At 40.6% G+C, this 19450-nt stretch overlaps 1 protein-coding gene across 6 annotated transcripts in view; it reads right to left on the bottom strand.

Annotated features, from left to right (window-relative positions):
• Positions 1-19450, bottom strand: part of FAM222B (family with sequence similarity 222 member B) — a 69957-nt gene that overhangs the window by 36009 nt on the left and 14498 nt on the right. For 2 of the 6 annotated variants that reach the window (XM_014862065.3, XM_070482686.1), the window contains exon 1: positions 7550-7809. The exons of the other annotated variants lie outside the window; for them this stretch is intronic. The gene's annotated coding sequence lies outside the window, so the exon portion shown is untranslated. Of the gene's footprint in view, positions 1-7549; positions 7810-19450 lie in introns of those variants that run through there. 6 annotated transcript variants of the gene reach the window in all.

Raw genomic sequence — 19450 nt, 5'->3', positions numbered from 1 at the left:
GACCCACAACTTAAAAAAATATACAACTATGCACTGGGGGGACTTGGGGAGAAAACGCCAAAAAAAAAAAAAAGGTTGGCAACAGTTGTTAGCTCAAGTGCCAATCTTTTAAAAAAGTAATCCCCTTCCAAGGAGACGTAAAAGCAGTTTTCTGGTGGCGCAGCGGTTAAGTGCACACATTCTGCTTCGGCGGCCCGGGGTTCACCAGTTTGGATTCTGGGTGCAGGCATGGCACTGCTTGGCAAGCCATGCTGTGGTAGGCATCCCACATATAAAGTAGAGGAAGACGGGCACAGATGTTAGCTCAGGGCCAGTCTTCCTCAGCAAAAAGAGGAGGATTGGCAGCAGATGTTAGCTCAGGGCTAATCTTCCTCAAAAAAAAAAAAAAAAAAAGGTGCCTGAGTTGAAAATTCATTCTGAGAATCCATTCCTCTTTGGTCACCTGTTCTACTGTTTATTCTCAAAACCAGGAAATTATTCTGCATGTCTTATTTTCATTGTTCAGGAGCTTCAGCCTATTTCTCTGTCCTCTTCAAGGTGACTAAGAGCTAGTCATCTATCTTTATATAATGTTCCCTCATATTTGTATACCATAAAATGTCATTTCTCTAATCTAGGCTAATTAATCCCAATTCCTTGTTTTTTTCACATAAATATTCTTTCCCTTAAATTAGTTAAGTAACCTCATCCCTAATTTAGTACTAGCTCCAGGAGACAATAATCTCTTCCCATACACTCCAATTATAATCCCCAGATATCTATTAAAGGGTACCTCTCTAATTAATTCACACCACTATTACTGAGCATCTACTATGTAGCAAGGCATTGCTCCAAGAGCTAGGGACTCAGCAATGAACAAAACAGACAAAAACTCCTGCCTCCATGGTGCTTCCATTTTTACATAGGGTAAAATGAGAGGGTCAGACAAACTTAATGAATAGGTAAGTTACATAAATTCTTAGAAGGTGATAAACACTATGAAAAAATAGAGCAGTGTAAGGAGATGAGGAGTATTGGATGGGGTACAGCTTTTAATTATGCAAGAGGTTTTTTTAAAGCATTTAAATTACAATTAACACAGTTTTTTTGCCCCTCTCATTTCATGTTTAACTCTTAAGCACATGCAAATTTAATAAAAAGCAATTTATCAACTTGTTTTGAAGAGTGAAATCTTGTTTCTCTAATGTAGAAATACTCTTCAAGCAATAATACAACAAAGTAACGGCAAGCCTGCACACATACAAAGATTGCTGTTGGATGCAACTCTGCCTTTGATATTGACTAGCATTTCCCTGGTGGAGCAATGATACTTTAACTAGTTGTGGGGAGCTGAGAGCTGAGCAGATGCAGACAGATGAGAGGTGGAAGGAGTTGGTAGAAACAGAATTTTAGAGAGCTACAAAATTGATGTGCAGGCTGAAGAGGCATCAGCCTCTCATGTCCAGGTGCACTAAGGAACAATCTCCTCAACAGATAGTACGAATAATAACAACATATTTCACTTGGGACATTTGTTCAGCTTAGAGAAGAGGCAAAAATAAAAATACAGCTTGCTGAAAAAGCAATGTGTTCCAACTTAATTTTGGTAGGGACTATGGAAATAGGCAAAGGACATTTCTTCAAAGGAAAGGTTCCTTTTGTCTCTCTGGGGAAATGTTCTAACACAGTATCACAATCGAATGGCACCATACGTCACAGGGACTCAATGAAGCCTAAGTACTAAAATCCTTTGTAAAGCACTTCAGTGAATGCACAGTAACACCTGGCAGGACAGGTTAAAAACCAAGATATGGATTCTTCATTAATCCACTGGTCCCACTTCCTGTAGAATGAAAGAGGTCTGGGAGAATAAGATAAGCAGAAGTCAAACCAGTACCTTCACAGCTACAAAATTAATGTCTTCACAATAGGAAAACCACTTCCAGCTGAGGAGCTGGGTAATACAGAAGGCCCATTCAGGAACCCAGGAAATGTGAATTTTCCACTGATATACTGTGACCTAGGATGAGCTGCCTTTAACTTCCCATAGTCCTGATACCCCTTTCCTTTTAAAGTAGATTAAGTCCTATCCTTTACATAGTAAGTGATAAATGAAATGTCAATGGTAGAAGCACTTTAGCTTTTGGAAGGAAAGAAGAAATTTAAGTTATGACTAATAATGCTTATGCTTCTCCTCTGAAGCAACAGGATGTTGTCCAAATCATTTCAATTCTGCAAGTGGCATAAGATCTGATTTTCACTCAATCAGCAACTGATCCTTAAAACCACTTTGTTGAGTGCAAAGATTTAGTCATTGGTCTTTTAAATCTGCTTTTTTAAATTTGCTGTAATATTCAGTTGATCTTCTACTAAAAAAAGGGAGAAACCGGTAACACTTTCCCACCAAACAGCACTTAAAGAAATCCTCAGCTTTGAATTTATAACTTATGGCACTTCTTTAATCACAACCTGACTTTTAAATGGATTTCATTTCAGCCAAGGGCTCTCATCATTAGAGTACATACAGCCCAGTGTTGGAAGAGGGGTTTGCTTTGGTAACAGTTCTTTGGCTTGGCTATCTACAGCTAGGCCACACACGGTGAATGTTTTACATATAGTGAGGGGCGAGAAGACACCAACAAAGAAGATATGCTATTATGAAGAGCCAGTTTATCTATGATTTACTTGGAAGATCTCAATTCCATAGGACCTCAGTGTAATTAGGTAACAAGGGTTAAGTCTTAAATTATTAAATAAACTGTCGCGAGGATACTAAACTGAGCCGAACTTTTCTAGGTTCAGTACTGAATTACATAATACTTTTGATGATTAAGAAACTAAATGTAGGGCCGGCCCGGTGGCTCAGTGGTTAAGTTCGCACACTCTGCTTTGGCGGCCCGGGGTTTCGCTGGTTCGGATCCTGGGCAAGGACATGGCACCGCTCATCAAGCCATGTTGAGGCGGCATTCCACATGGCACAACTAGAAGGATCCACAACTAAAAATACACAACTATGTACTAGGGGGCTTTGGAAGAAAGAGGAAAAATAAAAAATCTTAAAAAAAAAAAAAAAAGAAACTAAGTGTAATCCAAGCTCGTAGGTATCTTGCCTACCGGTCTCTTGAATGACTAGAGGAAAAAAACAAAATCTCTCATTAGTTTGTTCAGCTAGGAAATCCCAGTTAAAAGATAGAGAAAATTAAAGCTATTACTTAAAGACGTGGCCATGGAAATATCTTTGGATTTTACCTGTCTATACTTTGCCTGTTTGCCTTTCTGCATGAATAATCAGGAGCTGACTGTATTCTCTGATCAAGAACGAAGCCTTAACTAGAGTTCTGTCCATATGTTGATAAAGATGCCCTCCGCCCTTTCAGCTAGGCTGAAATGTAACAAACTCAGTCCATGACTGAATTTGATCTAATCAGCCAAGGCTCCCTACCTGGGATCCATCAGCACCAAATATAATAAAACTTCAATTTGGCCATTCCTTTACACCTTTTATTCCTCCAACACCTCATCTTAAATCTTCCTCCTTCTCTTGATTGATAACGACATCCTGGTCTTTGGATTTCCTTCATGACTAAAGAAATAAAAATAGCGTCAGGGTAGAGACAGGAAAACTTCAAATAATTTCATATAGAGAGATCCTGAAAGGAGTTCTTGGAGAACAGAGTTAAATACATTAGAAATTCAGAGATGTGAAGAATTCAGAGACCTTGGCTCTGGGTTTAGCTAAATCACTGTCTAAGTTATTGAGACATTCTGAGGGTATTCGTTTTCCCAACCTCTGAGAAATGCTGAGACCACTAAGAGACTGTTTATTTAATTCACTGGGTAAAAACTAATCCAAAAGTAAAAATATTTAAGTTAATACGGGAAATCGTTCTTGGGCTGAAGAAACTCTTGTCTTAACCTTTTGTGAGTTGTGATATAATTACACCCTACAATCCCACATTTAATTTCAAAGTATAATATATACTCAAAGTACCAAAGAATTCCTTTACACCAGGCTCAGGCTTTCTATTTTTCTATTCTATTACCACATATATTTACAGATAATGAAATCTCTCATTATACAAAATTCTAAGATCTGGCCAAACAAAAGGACTGTCCAGTATCAGAGACTGCTAACATACATAACAAAGTGGAGGCGGGGGCCTGGACTCTAAAAAATAAATGAGTAATTTGAGTGTTTGGTTTAAAAAACAAACAAACAAACAAAAAGATGGGTTAAAAGTTTATATCTAAAAGGCAACTCTTTTGAATGGCTCTAACAATCCCATAATAAGTGCTGTATCAAACACAGTTGGGGTAATTAATTCAGTGGACTCTTCCCCTTTCACTGCCAGACTGAACAGCTCTGAGGATAATCTCTTTCACTCTCCCAGGGCTCAGTTGGAAGATTCATTATTTATGCCCTCAATTGTTTACTCTGTCCTATTTTTCCATTCATCCAGGCCCAAGGGCAGTGTTATCGCTGGCCTGTTTCCAAAATGAATGTGTTAGTTCACTGCCTTACTAGTTACAAAGCCAAAGATAATCAAACATGGTGGTATCTTAACATGGGAGAGCAGCCCCAACCACCACTTGATCCAGGAGGAAGTTAATGACAACGCTGATCCAGGTTACCAACAGCTAAGTTATCTTAGATGGATGAAGTGAGAGCCATACATCATTTTAGTCTTTTTTTTTTCCTGAGCCACTGAGCAACATATATACACTTCCAACAAGGATTCTTAAAGGGCAGTACCATTAGAAAGGCAGTTCTGGCCTTCAAGAGCAGACCTGTAAACTATTGAGGATTAAACTGATTGAGATGCACTTTGCCTAGCAACCATTCATTAGGAAGAGTTCAGTAACTCACCACCAATCAATTCCACCTCCTTATCTGAGCTGTAAACAGATAACAGACTCCACCAAGTCCTCTACCCTCTGGATTCAGACTCACAGCAAACAACTTCCTCACAAAATTTAGCTCTCAAGTTAACCCCTGGGGGAGAGGGTTGTGCTTAAACAAACGCAAAATATTGTCTCAGACACCTGACAAAGCTGAATAGCTAAAAACCACTACCAGCCACATCTCCATATGAATACATTCATTGTTTCTAAATAAGTCTCTCACATAGCAGCATTCCGAGGTCTTTTTGCCTCTAGTATTTCTCACCTTGAGCAAGCTTTTCCCATTCCAAACCTTATAGCACTAAAGCTGATTAGTATGAGACTCGAACAATGCCAAGGGTCCAATCTTTCCCTTCACCTTCTCAAGGGGATCATTTTATACTTTAGTTGTGAAGGGAGCACTGGGCTTCAGACTCCCTTTAGAGAGAACAGAGTGCCCTTTTGCTTAACACATTCTAAACTGTGACTCACAAAAATAAGCAGGATGGATAAAAACAGACTGCTAGAGAAAATTAAATCAGTTACTTTAACCTCGGCAGCACCATGTCCCCTCAAGCTAAGAGAAGATTGTGGCTTCATATAATTGTTTCCTTGCAGAGGACCAAACTTGAAAATTTCCACCCCCTTTAAATGACTATGTGGAGATCACTGTAGATACACTTATGATTAGTTCTATACATAGCCTTTTGTCTCCTGGGGACAATTCTTTGGGGAAATCACTGCACCTTGCAAAACACTGATTACATAAATCAGTCAAGAAAATAGAAATATTAAAAAATGAAGCAAGAAAAGTGTAATATAACTTTATAAAGCTGTGTTAACTACTCACCCATGGGTAAACAGCAACCAAAAAACCCACCCAGGATATCAAATAGCAGGGCAACCTGTTTCTCGGGAGAAGCAAACTGAAGTGGTCTGTGCTTTACTATGGCCTCCAAGTGCTTTCTGTCACTTCCTCAGCTTGCTATAGCTCAGACATCAAAGTGCACTTGTTTCATACACTAGCTAGCTGTCAAAGCTTCAATCAGTGATTTTTAACAGTTTATTCTCAGTAACAAGTTAGGTAAGATGACATCTGGGGGATCCTCTTTGCCTTTAATTCAAACATGATTCATGGAGTCTTAAAGGATAAATGGGTAATAAACTAAAAACCCAAAATTCAACAGAGGTTCACTGTGAATCTACTTTTTTGTGAAGTGCTATACTAAGGCTACTTGAGATTAAAGAAAAGTATACTAAATTCCCTCATCCCTAGTAAGTTTCCACAACCCAGATGCTTTCCTATCCCATCATCCCTATTCTTTATAATACTTGCTTTCACCCCAAACTCCTCCTTATTGGTTAGAGATCCAATAAATCAATGCAAAGAAAAAAAACTAACCCAGCTAAAACTGTAAGACAGCTCCAGAATATCAATTCTGTTCTCAAAACTGAACTCCAATTAGAACAATTTCTGGTAAGTGAATCTGGACTAACAAGAATGAACTCTCAATCATTTCAATTAATATTTACCAAAGTACTGCTAAAAAATTGACATTCATCTCTTTAGGCATTCTAGCTCTTTAATACTCAACATTAAGATAAATCTGATCCAAACACCTTTGGTTGAAAATGCCCAGTTAAATCAAGTTTACCATGAACTCAACACAGACAGACACCCACACACCTTTTGTTTCCAACATCATAAATTTTGGCTCTTCTATTTTCAACTGATAACTTTCCTCTCAATTAAAAACCTATAAAGAGGTTCCCAGTTTTGGCTGAAGATGAGCTCTGTGTCCTTCAGAAAGGATCCACAAGTTGTAGAAGCAAAGGAACTCAAAAGAGATAAATATAATTTAAATTGCAATGTTACAACCACCCAAATTCATAAAGTTTGGGAGGGGGCTCTAAAAAATAAACGAATTAAAATTCATCTGAATTTTTTAAAAGTTTGGCTCTGGTTTCTGAAGACAAAAACTAATCCCTCTGAGAACCTATGGATATAAGAAATATATCAATGGAGAAACAGATAAGATCTTTAAGTTTCAGTTAATGGCAAGGTTAAGTTTTCTCGCTCTAGCTAGGTTTCTCCAACAGGGCTGAGTACTACACAAAGCCGGAGACAACGTACTCGTGAAGAGACTTGAGCAGAGTTAATCGCTAACAACTATCAGGATTTCCTTTAACCACCATTTGACGGGGGCTGCACCCTCTTTCCACTAGTACCTCGTTCCTTTTCAGATTGTTTTTGCTGATTAAGGTAGTCCAAAGTAGGAAAACGGTGAAGAAGCCTTAGTGGGCACGGACGCAGTACAGTTTCAAAAACCCACTCCTAGTCTGCCTTTTTTTTCTTTTGCTTTTTCCTTTCTTTCCTTTTTTTTTTTTTTTTTTTTTTTTGCAGTTTACTGCATCAGATGTCACACAAGAAAGGGCTCCTCTTTTCTTCTCTGTTCATTTTACTACGCGACCGACATCAACACATCAGTAAAAAAAGATAAGAGTCCTGAATCTCCTTACCCTACTGCAGGGGCGAGATGAAGGCAGGGAAAGAAAAATAAGAGGTAGAACTTAAAAATCAAAATAGACTGATGGGATGTGGAGCTCTTACTTCCCATTCCATTTCCCCTTTCCTCACAAGGTTAAGTCAGCTGAAGTCGGGGTTGCGTTAGAAAAAGCACACACACACCTCGAGCCCTGGAAAGGAGGGGAGGTTCGGTCCGCAGCGCTCGGTGGGGCTCCGGGCTCCGCCCCGCCCGCCTGGGGCAGCTCAGCCCTCTTCGCCCCGGCCCCGGGAGGATGGATGAGAAGGGGCTTCTAGCGGTCTCGGCAGGGGGAGGGGGAGGCGGCTGCTCCGGGTGCCAGGCTCTTCGAGCGCAGCACTCCGCGGTGCGCCGACACCCCCTCCCCCAGCCGGCTGCCTCTCGCTCGGCTTCGCCGCCGGAAGTCAGCCCCGCCCCCTCAACTCCATCCCGGCCCTCCGCGAGCCCCCTCCCGTCCGCACAGCCAATGGCGAGCCAGAAAGCCAGCAGAGCGACTCGCCACGCAGCCAACTAGGGAGGCCCACTGGGAGGTCAGCCGCCAGGGATAGGCCAGATACCCGCGGTCCCGGCCCCAGCGCGGCTCCTCTTTGTTAGAGCGGCCCTCATCTCTCCTGGGTCTCACCCCAAAGCCGGGAGCCAAGCATCCCGCAGCTGGGCCAGGTGATGCCGCGCCACTTCTCCCGCTCCCCTGCCCATTCTCTGCCTGGATACTAAGAGCGACCGACCCCCATGCTCCCAGAGTGCCTCAGACTTACACAGCAATAGCCACCGGGAGACACCCAACAGTAAAAAGATGCTCCCCAGGCCTCTCTGCCTCACCCTTCTTGTGTCAGACTAATCTACTGCACTCCCTCATAACCATGCATAGATTTAGGTTTGCATATTAGGTCAGCTGCACACATTAAGCCACCCTGTCTGAAATTCCTGCTTCCCGTGACGCACAAATTACGGGATGGGGGTGGGGCCGCTTACTGGGAAGGTATGTGTCTCTGGAAGTTGATGGGGTAGAAGAGGGAAGATATCAAATGATCTGCAAAAAAAACCCCAAGAAACAGAGTTGGCTCCAATTCAGCTCAGATACAAGACATCTACATGCAATTAAACCCAGATAACCACTCCCTTAGCAGGTTTCAGTACAATCAGGAAGCAAATTCTAAGTTTTGTTCAAGTCATATACCTAATATTAGGAAAAACTCAGCAACTGCCAGGGCTCCGCATAACTGGCAGGTTGCATCAACACTTCAATCACTAATGCCAACATTAAGGGCATAAAACTGCTGGGATGGAATACGCTAAAGATTGTAAGATATTTTCTTATGCGTAGTAGTGGAGCAGTACATGGGGCTCCTTTAAGAAAAATAAAATGGGGATCGGGGAACGCAAGCTATTACCTTTATTGTCATTTTTGCCCACAGAGTTCTTGCCACTAATGTTAAGTATCTACATCACACTCCACTATTTCCACTTAGTTCCCCCAAGTACTACTACAGTGTTTAATAAACAACAAAATACTTTAGGGGCCGGCCCGTGGCCGAATGGTTAAGTTTGCGCGCACTGCTTCAGCCGCCCAGGGTTTTGCCGGTTGGAATCCTGGGCACGGACATGGCACCGCTCGTCAAGCCATGCTGAGGCGGCGTCCCACATGTCACAACTAGAAGGAACCATAACTAAAAATACACAACTAGGTACCGGGAGGCTTTGGGAGAAAAAGGAAAAAGAAATAAAATCTTAAAAAAAAACAAAAACTTTAAGTAGCTTTTTTGAGATATTGTGATTTACAAGAAATATATATATTTGGGGCTGGCCTGGTGGCGCAGCAGTTAAAGTGCACGCGTTCCACTTGGGCCACCCGGGGTTCTCTGGTTTGGATCCTGGGTGCAGACGTGGCACCGCTTGGCAAGCCATGCTGTAGCAGGCATCCCACATATAAAGTAGAGGAAGATGGGCATGGATGTTAGCTCAGGGCCAGTCTTCCTCAGCAAAAACAGGAGGATTGGCAGCAGTTAGCTCAGGGCTAATCTTCCTCAAAAAAAAAAAAAAGAAATATATATATTTGGTTATTCAGATGACCAAAATATATTCCTCAGATATATTTGGTCTTAATCCATAGTTCCTGGCTCATAGTTCCCAAAATCCTTGGAATTTGCTGAAGCGGTAAGAGCAATGCTAGCATCTTTTGTTTATTATTTGGTCTCATCCTCAGTTCCTGAAAACACCTGAAGGCCAGAAAAGTGAAATGGGTGTCTGGTTTATGTTAATGAAGGTGGCTTTTGGACCCCACCCAAGAGTGGGGGCTGGTTGCCAGAAGAACCAGCCATGTGATCCGAGTGTTGGAACTTTCAGTCTCACCCCTGATTTCAGGGGAGGGGAGAGGAGATTGAGGTTGAATCAACTGCCAACAGCCCAAGAGGTAGGTAATCGTGACTACATAATGAAGCCTCCATAAAAACCCAAAAAGTCAGCTCTCTGGCTCTGTTTTCTGGAGAGCTTCCACACTAGGGGACCATAACACTTCCAAGTGCCACCGGGCCCCAAACTCCACGAGGGCAGAAGCTCCTTTGTTTGAGACCTTGCCCTACATATCTCTTCATCCAACTACTGAGTCATATCCTTTGTAGTAAGTCAGTAATCTATGGAGTAAACAGGGTTTTTTTTTTAAGATTTTTTATTTTTCCTTTTTCTCCCAAAGCCCCCCAGTACATAGTTGTGTATTTTTAGTTGTGGGTCCTTCTAGTTGTGGCATGTAGGATGCCACGTCAGCATGGCCTGATGAGCGGTGCCATGTCCTCGCCCAAGATCTGAACCAGAGAAACCTTGGGCCACCGAAGCGGAGTGCGAACTTAACCACTCGGCCAGGGGCCAGCCCCAGGTTTTCTTGCTCTGTGAGTCGTTCTAGCAAACTAATCAAACCTGAGGAGGGGGTTCTTGGGAACCTCTGATTTAGTTAGTTGGTCAGAAGCACAGGTAACAACTTGGGCTTGTGACTGGCGCCTGAAGTGGAGTCTGAAGGTTTGGTGGGACTAAATCCTTTACTGTGGAATCTGATTCTATCTCCAGGTTGATACTGCCAGAACTGTGTTGAATTCTCAGACACCCTGGTGGTGTCCAAGAACTGCTTGTTGGTGTGGAGAAGTACACACACACACACACACATGAATTGGATGCAGGAAGCCTTTGCACTTTTCTTTTGCGGAGCTCAAAGCACTGCATATATACAGCCTCAGTCTTCTTAGAAGATGGAAAAGGAGCTATACGACATGCCCATTTTAAAGCCAGCTCATTTTTCTAACCCACATTAAAAGACTCTGGCTTTAACAGATTTATAGAAGAACTTAATTGGTGTCTCATGGGTTAGTTTTTATTAGGTTCCATATGAAAAGAACCAAATGTGAACATTTTTTATTTTAAATTCTGTCCACAAAAGCACCAGATTACCTAGCAGGTGAGTCCAGTCTCTCCCCATCTTTTGACCTAAAACAAAAATTCTCAAGAGCACAAAAGTAATAACTCTTCTCCACATCATTTAGCAACTCTGGCATTTTCCATATTAAAATAACTACATACTTCAGGAAGTCACCATTTAAAATAGCTGACCTAAAAAGTACTCTGGGGTTTTTTTTGAGGAAGATTAGCCCTCAGCTAACATCTGCTGCCACTCCTCCTCTTTTTGCTGAGGAAGACTGGCCCTGAGCTAACATCCATGCCCATCTTCCTCTACACTTTATTATGTGGGACACCTGCCACAGCATGGCTTGACAAGCGGTGCACCGGTCCGCAGGTCCACATCCAGGATCCAAAACAGCGAACCCTGGGCTGCCGAAGCAGAATGTGTGAACTTAACCACTGGGCCACCAGGCTCGCCCCTAGAAGATACTCTTGATGTCTGAGGAAAACTTCCATGTCAGTACATTCCTTCAGATTCTAGCCTTCTTGATAAAGGCAATATTTCTGTCTTTAAGGATTAAATACAAACTAAAACTTAAATCCTTCCAAGATCACTCGTGCACCAATTAATCTGCCAAGAAAAACAAACATACCAGTCTCGCCATTATTAGTACGAATGTTCTTGACAATTGGTTAATTCAGACAAAACTAATACCCTCTTCTAAAATATAAACAAGGAACTCTTAGGGAGTTTCAAATACTTTAACTAAAATTAAAACGTCAAATTCATCTTGCCAAAAGTATCTACATAGTCCAAGAATCCACAGAATAATTACAACTGTTTTAATAAAGATCACAGGGGAAGCCCAAAACATTTCCTCCTAAAGCGGAATTCAAGTCCAATTTCTTTTCATGTCCCTCCAATGTACTCTTTCTATCTTATTACCACTACCCTAACAGAGACCCTTACTATGTCTGCAGGGGTAACTGTACCTTCTTCCTAGTCTCCCTCATTCCACATACCACTGCTTTCATCCATCTGCTCTTCTTAAGAACTACAGAAACAGTTCAATTTACTGCACATTTACTAGATGCAAGGCCGTGTGTCAAGAACTGTATATAAAATAATTATTACATATATTATATCATCATCATAAACCTATGAAATAGGTGTTTCCCCCATTTTCACAGATGTAGAAACTGAGATCCAGAGAGGCTGAACCATCTGCTCTAGGTCACGTAGCCGGTAAATGGAAAAGTCAATATCAGAACTTGAGTCTCCCTGGCTCCAAATCTAATACTCCTATCCACTAAGCTATATCATGGCTCTCTGGCGTCTATGTCAGCCAGCCAAGTTTCCACTCTATGGCTGTTATATGTTCCATAATCTGGCTCTATCCTATCTTATCAAACTTACTCCCTACCTTTCCTCAGGATGTTTTCCCCACACCAGACAGACTGATCTGCTTGCTCACTGTCTGTGTATCATGTTCATCCATTTCTACTTTCTTGCCATGACTCGTGCTGTTACAATCATTCCATTTAAACTCTACCCATTCTTCAAGGCCCAGCTCAAATTCCACCTCCCTTGTGGAGCCTTCTTTGATGCTGTCAGCAATGATCCCTTTTCTGAATTACTACACAATTTAGTACTTAATTGCTCTGTTGTCTAATATGTGATTTGTCTTCCCAATTTAGATTGTAACTGAGAGCTTGTATTTGCCTTTGTATCTTCTCCCTTCCCAATTTTGCACAATAAGGCATACATGGTAAAGCCCTCAATAAACATTTAGACCAGTAAACTTTATAGCAAAAGAACGGTTCAAATCACTTAAATGACCCAAGTTCTCATAACAGCCACCAAAGCTGAAATCATTTATAATTCTTCATTCATTTTCAAGATAGAACAAACAACCAAGTTATAACTCTGTCACTACTGACTTAAGTACTTACCCATTGTCTGCTTCAACAATATCATGGACAAATTGAGAGGAGGGGCTTCAAGAGGGCTAGTAATTGGGGCTGGCCCCTGGTAGAGTGGTTAAGTTCACACATTGCACTTCAGCAGCCCAAGGTTTCGCCAGTTCGGATCCTGGGTGCAAACATGGCACCACTCATCAGGTCATGTTGAGACGGTATCCCACACACCACCACCAGAGGCACTCACAACTAGAATATACAACTATGTGCTGGGGGGCTTTGGGAAGAAGAAGAAAAAAAAAAAGATTGGCAACAGATGTTAGCTCAGGTGCCAATCTTTAAAAAAAAAAAAAAAAGAGGGCTAGTCATGTTTCTTGATCTGGGAACTAGTTACATAGGTATGTTCAATTTGTGAAAATTCACTGAGCTGTACACTTATACGCACTTTTTTTTTTCTTGTTTTTTTAAGATTTTATTTTTCCTTTTTCTCCCCAAAGCCCCCTGGTATATAGTTGTATATTTTTAGTTGTGCGTCCTTCTAGTTGTGGCATGTGGGATGCCGCCTCAGCATGGCCCCAGGAGCGGTGCCATGTCCAGGCCCAGGATCCAAAGCAGTGAAATCCTGGGCCGCCAAAGCCAAGTGCGTGAACTTAACCACTCCACCATGGGGCTGGCCCTATATGCACTTTTCTACACATACTATTTTACCTCAAAAAGTTTAAAAATATCAAGTTTCAGATTGTATTATAAAATAATCAAACCAAATTTTTAAGCACATGATATATTATATCCATCTATAGGTCCAAGAAAATATCTGGAAGTATATACACCAATCAACAACATTTACCACTGAGAGGAGGATAAGAGGGGTAGGGAGGAGTGAAGGAGAGAATTTTTTTTATATGTTTTATTCGATCTTTCAAAAAATAAAAAACATGCATTAATTTTGTAATTTAAATAGATTAGCCGAGTAATTAGATTAATTTTTTAATCATTTTTAAACTTTCTATGTTGAAAATGTCTTTTACAGTCAGTAAAAGATATTAAAACATAAAACAAACACATCATCTCTCAGAAATGGAAGGAAAGGATCAATGAGCTGGACTGAAAACTAGTTCATGTAACATCCATCCAGTCTGATCACTGTTTGCACTTCAATATTTCTTGAGTACTCTATTTCACAAATTTCCCAAATGACATTTATAACAAGCAAAAAAACAAAGATGGTGCCTTTGACACTAAATTTACTCCAATCAAAATAAACAGTTTTCAGTAGAACTGAATAACAAAGACAAAACAATAACAATCCTCTATCCTGAAGCTGAACACTATAAAAAGGTATTTTCCCCATGAAGATCTACTGCATGACATTTTACAGAATTCAAACATTCTTGAGACAGAACACAGACGTCGACAAGAAACCTTATTATTCACTAGACTTAAAGAGAACAGCAGGTCTGAGAAAATAAGTGTGAACATTAAAAAAAAAAGGCAATGCCTTGAATTATTATTTCAATGTAGCAAGGTATTCTTTTTTTTTTTTAACTGGCTGCACTCTCTCTTTCAGACACTAGAGGGAAGTGTAAAATCCATTCACTCTATCTTTGGGAATTAAATTTATGCATTCATTCACTAACGTCACCATGTATTTATTGTATTCCTATATATCAGGAACTCTATTAGATCCCAGAGACAAAGAGATGAATAAACTACAGTCCCTGTTTTTAAAGTGCTTAGTCTACTGAGGAGGAGACACACCAGTTAAAAAAAAAAAAGGCAAACTACAAGCAAGAATGCACATAAGAACAAAACCCCAACTTTTGCAAGACTGTGGGTGTGGGAGAGGACAGAAGCAGCATTTCCGGCAGAGGGAGGAAAAGACTGTCCATAAAATAATTCACACTACACAAACCAGCTTATCCAACCTGGCTTATTCAGTTATTCACAACCTCCCCACCTTAATCTAAATGGAAATAACCTATGCCTAGAAGGTATCTCTAAACTGCTGTCTATAAAAAGTAGAAGCATTAAGGGGTGTGGAAGACTTGCTAAAATATTTAGTTGGCTAGGTTTCAAAATCAATTTTACATAGTTTAAAAAGCATGAAGGTAACAGATACAACTGGAGTTAAGGCTGCTTACATGATAATAAAATGCTGCATTTGAAATCAGGGTTTCCCAAGTTAGGAAATACAGCATTCTGACAATTAGCTTTCACTGACACCTTTGAAAAAGCCTCTGTCAAAGGACATCTTGGTTGGCCAATCATTTCCACACCTAAATAATTCAAGCCAACATAGGAAAGACTAAGACTAACTGATAAACCAGAATTAAAACTCAAACTCACCATAAGGGCAATGGAAACATTCATGTGGTATATTTTTTCCTAATCTTCAAAATGACTGTTGCACGTTTTGCTATGGTTTGGGATGTTTGGATTGTGTGTGTTGTGGGTGGGGAACTGCAGAGAAGGGACAAGTTGTTAACTTCTCATACTGATGGGGTAGCACATGGAAGAAAAACTAAAAGCCAACATCCTGAAAAAGTTTCACACACACACACAAAATGAGACAGCAAACTTGTGAATCAAGCATGATTTGGCATCTTTAAATGTAGAGCCAGTTCTCTTCTAGTGCCAAAGCCAATGGCTTCTCCTGTAGATAAAATGGCACAGTTCCTGAAAAAGCCCTGGACGCTGTTTCCCCACAATCCTATAATCTGTCAGAAGACAGAAAACAAAAAGAAGGCTTTGCCAGCCAGAAAAAGCAAATTATAACCAACACAGAGCTAACACTTTACTTCAGACAGAAGGAGCTTTTCTATGCATCTTTGGAAGGAGCGAGACAAAAGCAGCTTACCATTGCTTAAATAACCAAGGCAAACATTTTAACCAAATACCATCTTGGATAAGCATTTGATGCAATAGACTGCTTTCTCACTTCTTCTTCATAGCCTTAAAGAATATTTGCAACATTTATGCAAAAGAGTTGATGGTCATAAAATACAAAGAACTTACACAAGTCAATACGAAAAAGACAACCAAAGAGGAAAATTTCAAAGGGCATAAACTAGTAGTCACAGAAGAAATACATAAGATCAAATATTACATATATTACATATTGTTAGGAAGTGGAGTGGTGGAAAGGGCCTTCTCCATACAGTCCTAAAGGTATTTTGAATTGATAGTGCTGCCAAGTGCAAGATTTCAGAGAAACCCTGGCTACTCAGAATGAAAAAACAAAAAACAAAAAAAGATAAGGGTACCTAAAATCATCATATTGTACACTTTAAATATCTTACAATTTCACTTGTCTATTATACTTCAAAAAAACTAGAAACAAAAAAGATAAGGGTGCCTAGCATAAGCAACACATTCCTAAAAATACTTAGAAGCTTTGTGAAATACCTACTCTGGGAAGAAACTAGTATGTAGAATGGATATAGGTAAACTGCAAATCAAATCCAAACTAAAGTAAGAATGTAAACTGACTGTTTACCTACGAACATAAATAGCTGAAGCCATTCCCTGAATCTACAATGAACAAGGCAGATGATGGAAGTAAATAACAGAAAGTCTTAATACAAACACAGGTAAAGCATCTCCAAGAAACTAAGTTTATTCAACTGTCTTTGCTGTGGAAGCAGGCCATTCAGGGATGCTTTTTCCATTCACCAAATGCAAAAGAAAAGCAAACAATGCCTGGGTGCGGAAAAATCAAGTACAGTCTTCCCATCAAAGAGGAAAAGAAACCCAAGCCTTTTACTTGTCCTTGACACAAAGAGGTAACAAATTGTGGGAACTCACATTCCAGAAAAAAATTCAATTCCAACCTATGGAAAGCGAAGAACTTCATGTCACCTTGTTCTAAAATTAGCAATACACAGGTCCCTACTGAAAAAACAATACACAAGATCCTAACTGAGCTGTCAGCAGGGTAAAGTTCTAAGCATGGCAGCAGACTATTGCTTAACCATTTCAGTTTTCCCTTATTGGCTTTAGGCATCAAAAGAACCACATCGCAATTTTCTTCTATTGTTAACGCCACTTTAGAGGCTGAGAAAAATTTAGTTCATCAGATTCAAATTTCAAGCATTTTCTAAGTACATTATAGGTAATGATGCCACTGATTCTATATTTAGACTCAGGTGTAGAACACGGAGTGCTAGCTCTGCCTGAAATGGTACCATGTCCCTCTTCAAAGTCTGACTGCAACCATCACCTAAACCTGCATTAAAGTGTCTGTATGGTGCCGCCTAAAATAAATTAAAATGCTTTTTCAATACTTTTTTGTGAGTGGTTCTATCGATTAGCTGTGATGCTTTAAATATAGATAATAAATCACCCCCACTACTCCTTTAAACATTCAGCATTGTAACTGCCATAGGGTGACATTCATACCCTCACTTGAACCAAAAAGCCAAGATGGTAAAAACTCTTGTGATAAGAATCCTCTAAAAGTGATATTATAATAAATCTTTTGGAAATATTCTCTTCAATAAAAAGTTGTTTCATTATAGTTCTGTAATTGTTACATTCCAGAAATTAGGATAACAATATCTTTTCCCAAATCCTGAGCTATTTTCCTCTTCAAATAGTACTTATAAAAATATATCACCTTTCTCAAAAGGAACTTAAGGCCTCTAACAGACAGCATGCTGCTAATTTTCACAACATCACAATAAAGAACTATTTTTTAGCATTTATATCACACTTTAACTTGCAAAAGTGTTTTACAATTATTTTCATTAGTAGTCATGCCTCACAACCACCCACTGAGCTAAACTGGTTCAGTTACCCTCATTTGACAGCTGAGAAAACTGATGTATCCTAAGGCCAAGGTCAAGCCAGTCTGCTTCTCCAATACCAGAGAACCAACCCTTAAAAATAGTCTTTCACTCACGAGTGTATCTGTACCACTCATAACCCTAGTTAAAGTAAGCTTTTAGAGAACAGGAATCCACCTAAAACAATGGTACAAAAACATTAAAAGATTATAACACTTCAACAAAAATATATAACCACATTGGAATACAAACAGGTACGGTTTTAGTAACAATGACACAGGAAGAGGAAGTTTTCAGAAATTAGCTTCCAAAACCTCACTGTCATACAAAAACAAAAAAATGATCAAATGCTTCTTTATCTCCTTTTTCCCCTCAATCCACTACAATCATACTTCTATCTCCACCACACCAGTGAACGGTTCTAGAAAAGGTCACCAATAAGCTCTAGGTTGCCAAATCCCATGGACACTTCTCTGTTCTTTTCCTTTTTCTGCTTTTTCCCCCCAAATCCCCCCAGTACACAGCTGTATATTCTAGTTGTGGGTCCTTCTAGTTGTGGCATGTGGGATGCCGCCTCAGCACAGCCTGATGAGTGGTGCCATGTCCGGGCCCAGGATCCGAACCAGCAAAACCCTGGGCCGCCGAAGCGGAGAGCGTGAACTTAAGCACTCAGCCACAGGGCCGGCTCCAACTTCTCTGTTCTTATCTGAGACAGCATTCAGTACAGCGGTCCACTTTCTTCTTGAAAAATATTTTTTACTTCGCTTCCATAACATCTCTTTCCTAGTTTTCCTCCTACTTTGATAGCTGCTCCTTCTCTTTCAGAACCACAAACCTTCCTAAGTGACCTCCTGCGTGAATTCTGCGACTTCAAATTCTACCCACATGTTGATGATTTCCACGTCTAAAATTCAAGCCCAGAATTCTCCCAGGAATGCCAGGCTTTTCTAACCAACTATTTTACAGCACCTGTTGGCTGTCTAAGAAGCATTTCAAAGTTGACATGACCAAAACAGAATTCTTTATTTTTTATTGGCCCTGAGCTAACATCTGTTGCCAATCTTTTTTTTTCCTTCTTCTTCTCCCCAAAGCCCCCCAGTACATAGCTGTATCTAGCTATAGGTCCTTCTAGTTCTGCTATGTGGGATGCTGCCTCAGCACGGCTTGATGAGTGGCGCTAGGTCCACACCCAGGATGCAAACGAGGGAAACCCTGGGCCACTGAAGCAGAGCACTTGAACTTAACCACTCAGGCACAGGGCCAGCCTCACCAAAACAGCATTCTTGACAAATATGTTCTGCCACAGGTCTTACCCATCTCAAGAAATAGCATCACCATTTAGCTACCTAGTTGCTCCAGCCAATAATGTAGAAGTTAGTTATGATTCCTCTCTTTGCTTCACTTTCCTTGGCTGCTCCCTGTCAATTTCATTTCCAAAAGCTATCCCAAATGGGTCCACTTCTCTAGAGCTCTTCTACCATCACCCCAGTCCAAGTCATCAGCAGCTCTCATCTGCAGTAGTACAAGAGCCTTGTAACTAGTCTTTTTGCCTCCACTCTTGATCTCCCCCTATAATCCATTTCCACACAGTAACTAGAATACTGTAATTACAAATCAACTTACATCATACCCCTGCTTAAAAATCTCCAAAGGAGAGCCAGCCTGGTGGCACAGCAGTTAAGTTCCCACGTTCTGCTTCAGCAGCCCGGGTTCACTGGTTCAGATCCCAGGTGTGGACCTATGCACTGCCAGTCTTCCCCAGCAAATAGAGGAGGATTGGCAGCAGATGTTAGCTCAGGGCCTATCTTCCAAAAAAAAAACCTCCAAAGGAAACATATTACCCTAGCTTTCAAATCTCAATGTTGTCTGGCCTCTCGCTCATTCTTGCACCACTCTCCCTCCCTCTCACATACCATATTCAAGCCACTTTGGCCTTATTTCCATTCCTTCAATACACCA

Source organism: Equus asinus, chromosome 13 (assembly GCF_041296235.1).
Source record: "Equus asinus isolate D_3611 breed Donkey chromosome 13, EquAss-T2T_v2, whole genome shotgun sequence".
In the NCBI taxonomy this organism is placed as follows: Eukaryota; Metazoa; Chordata; class Mammalia; order Perissodactyla; family Equidae; genus Equus; species Equus asinus.
The sequence above is the reverse complement of the archived record's forward strand: the minus strand, read 5'-3'. Positions and strand labels throughout refer to the sequence as shown.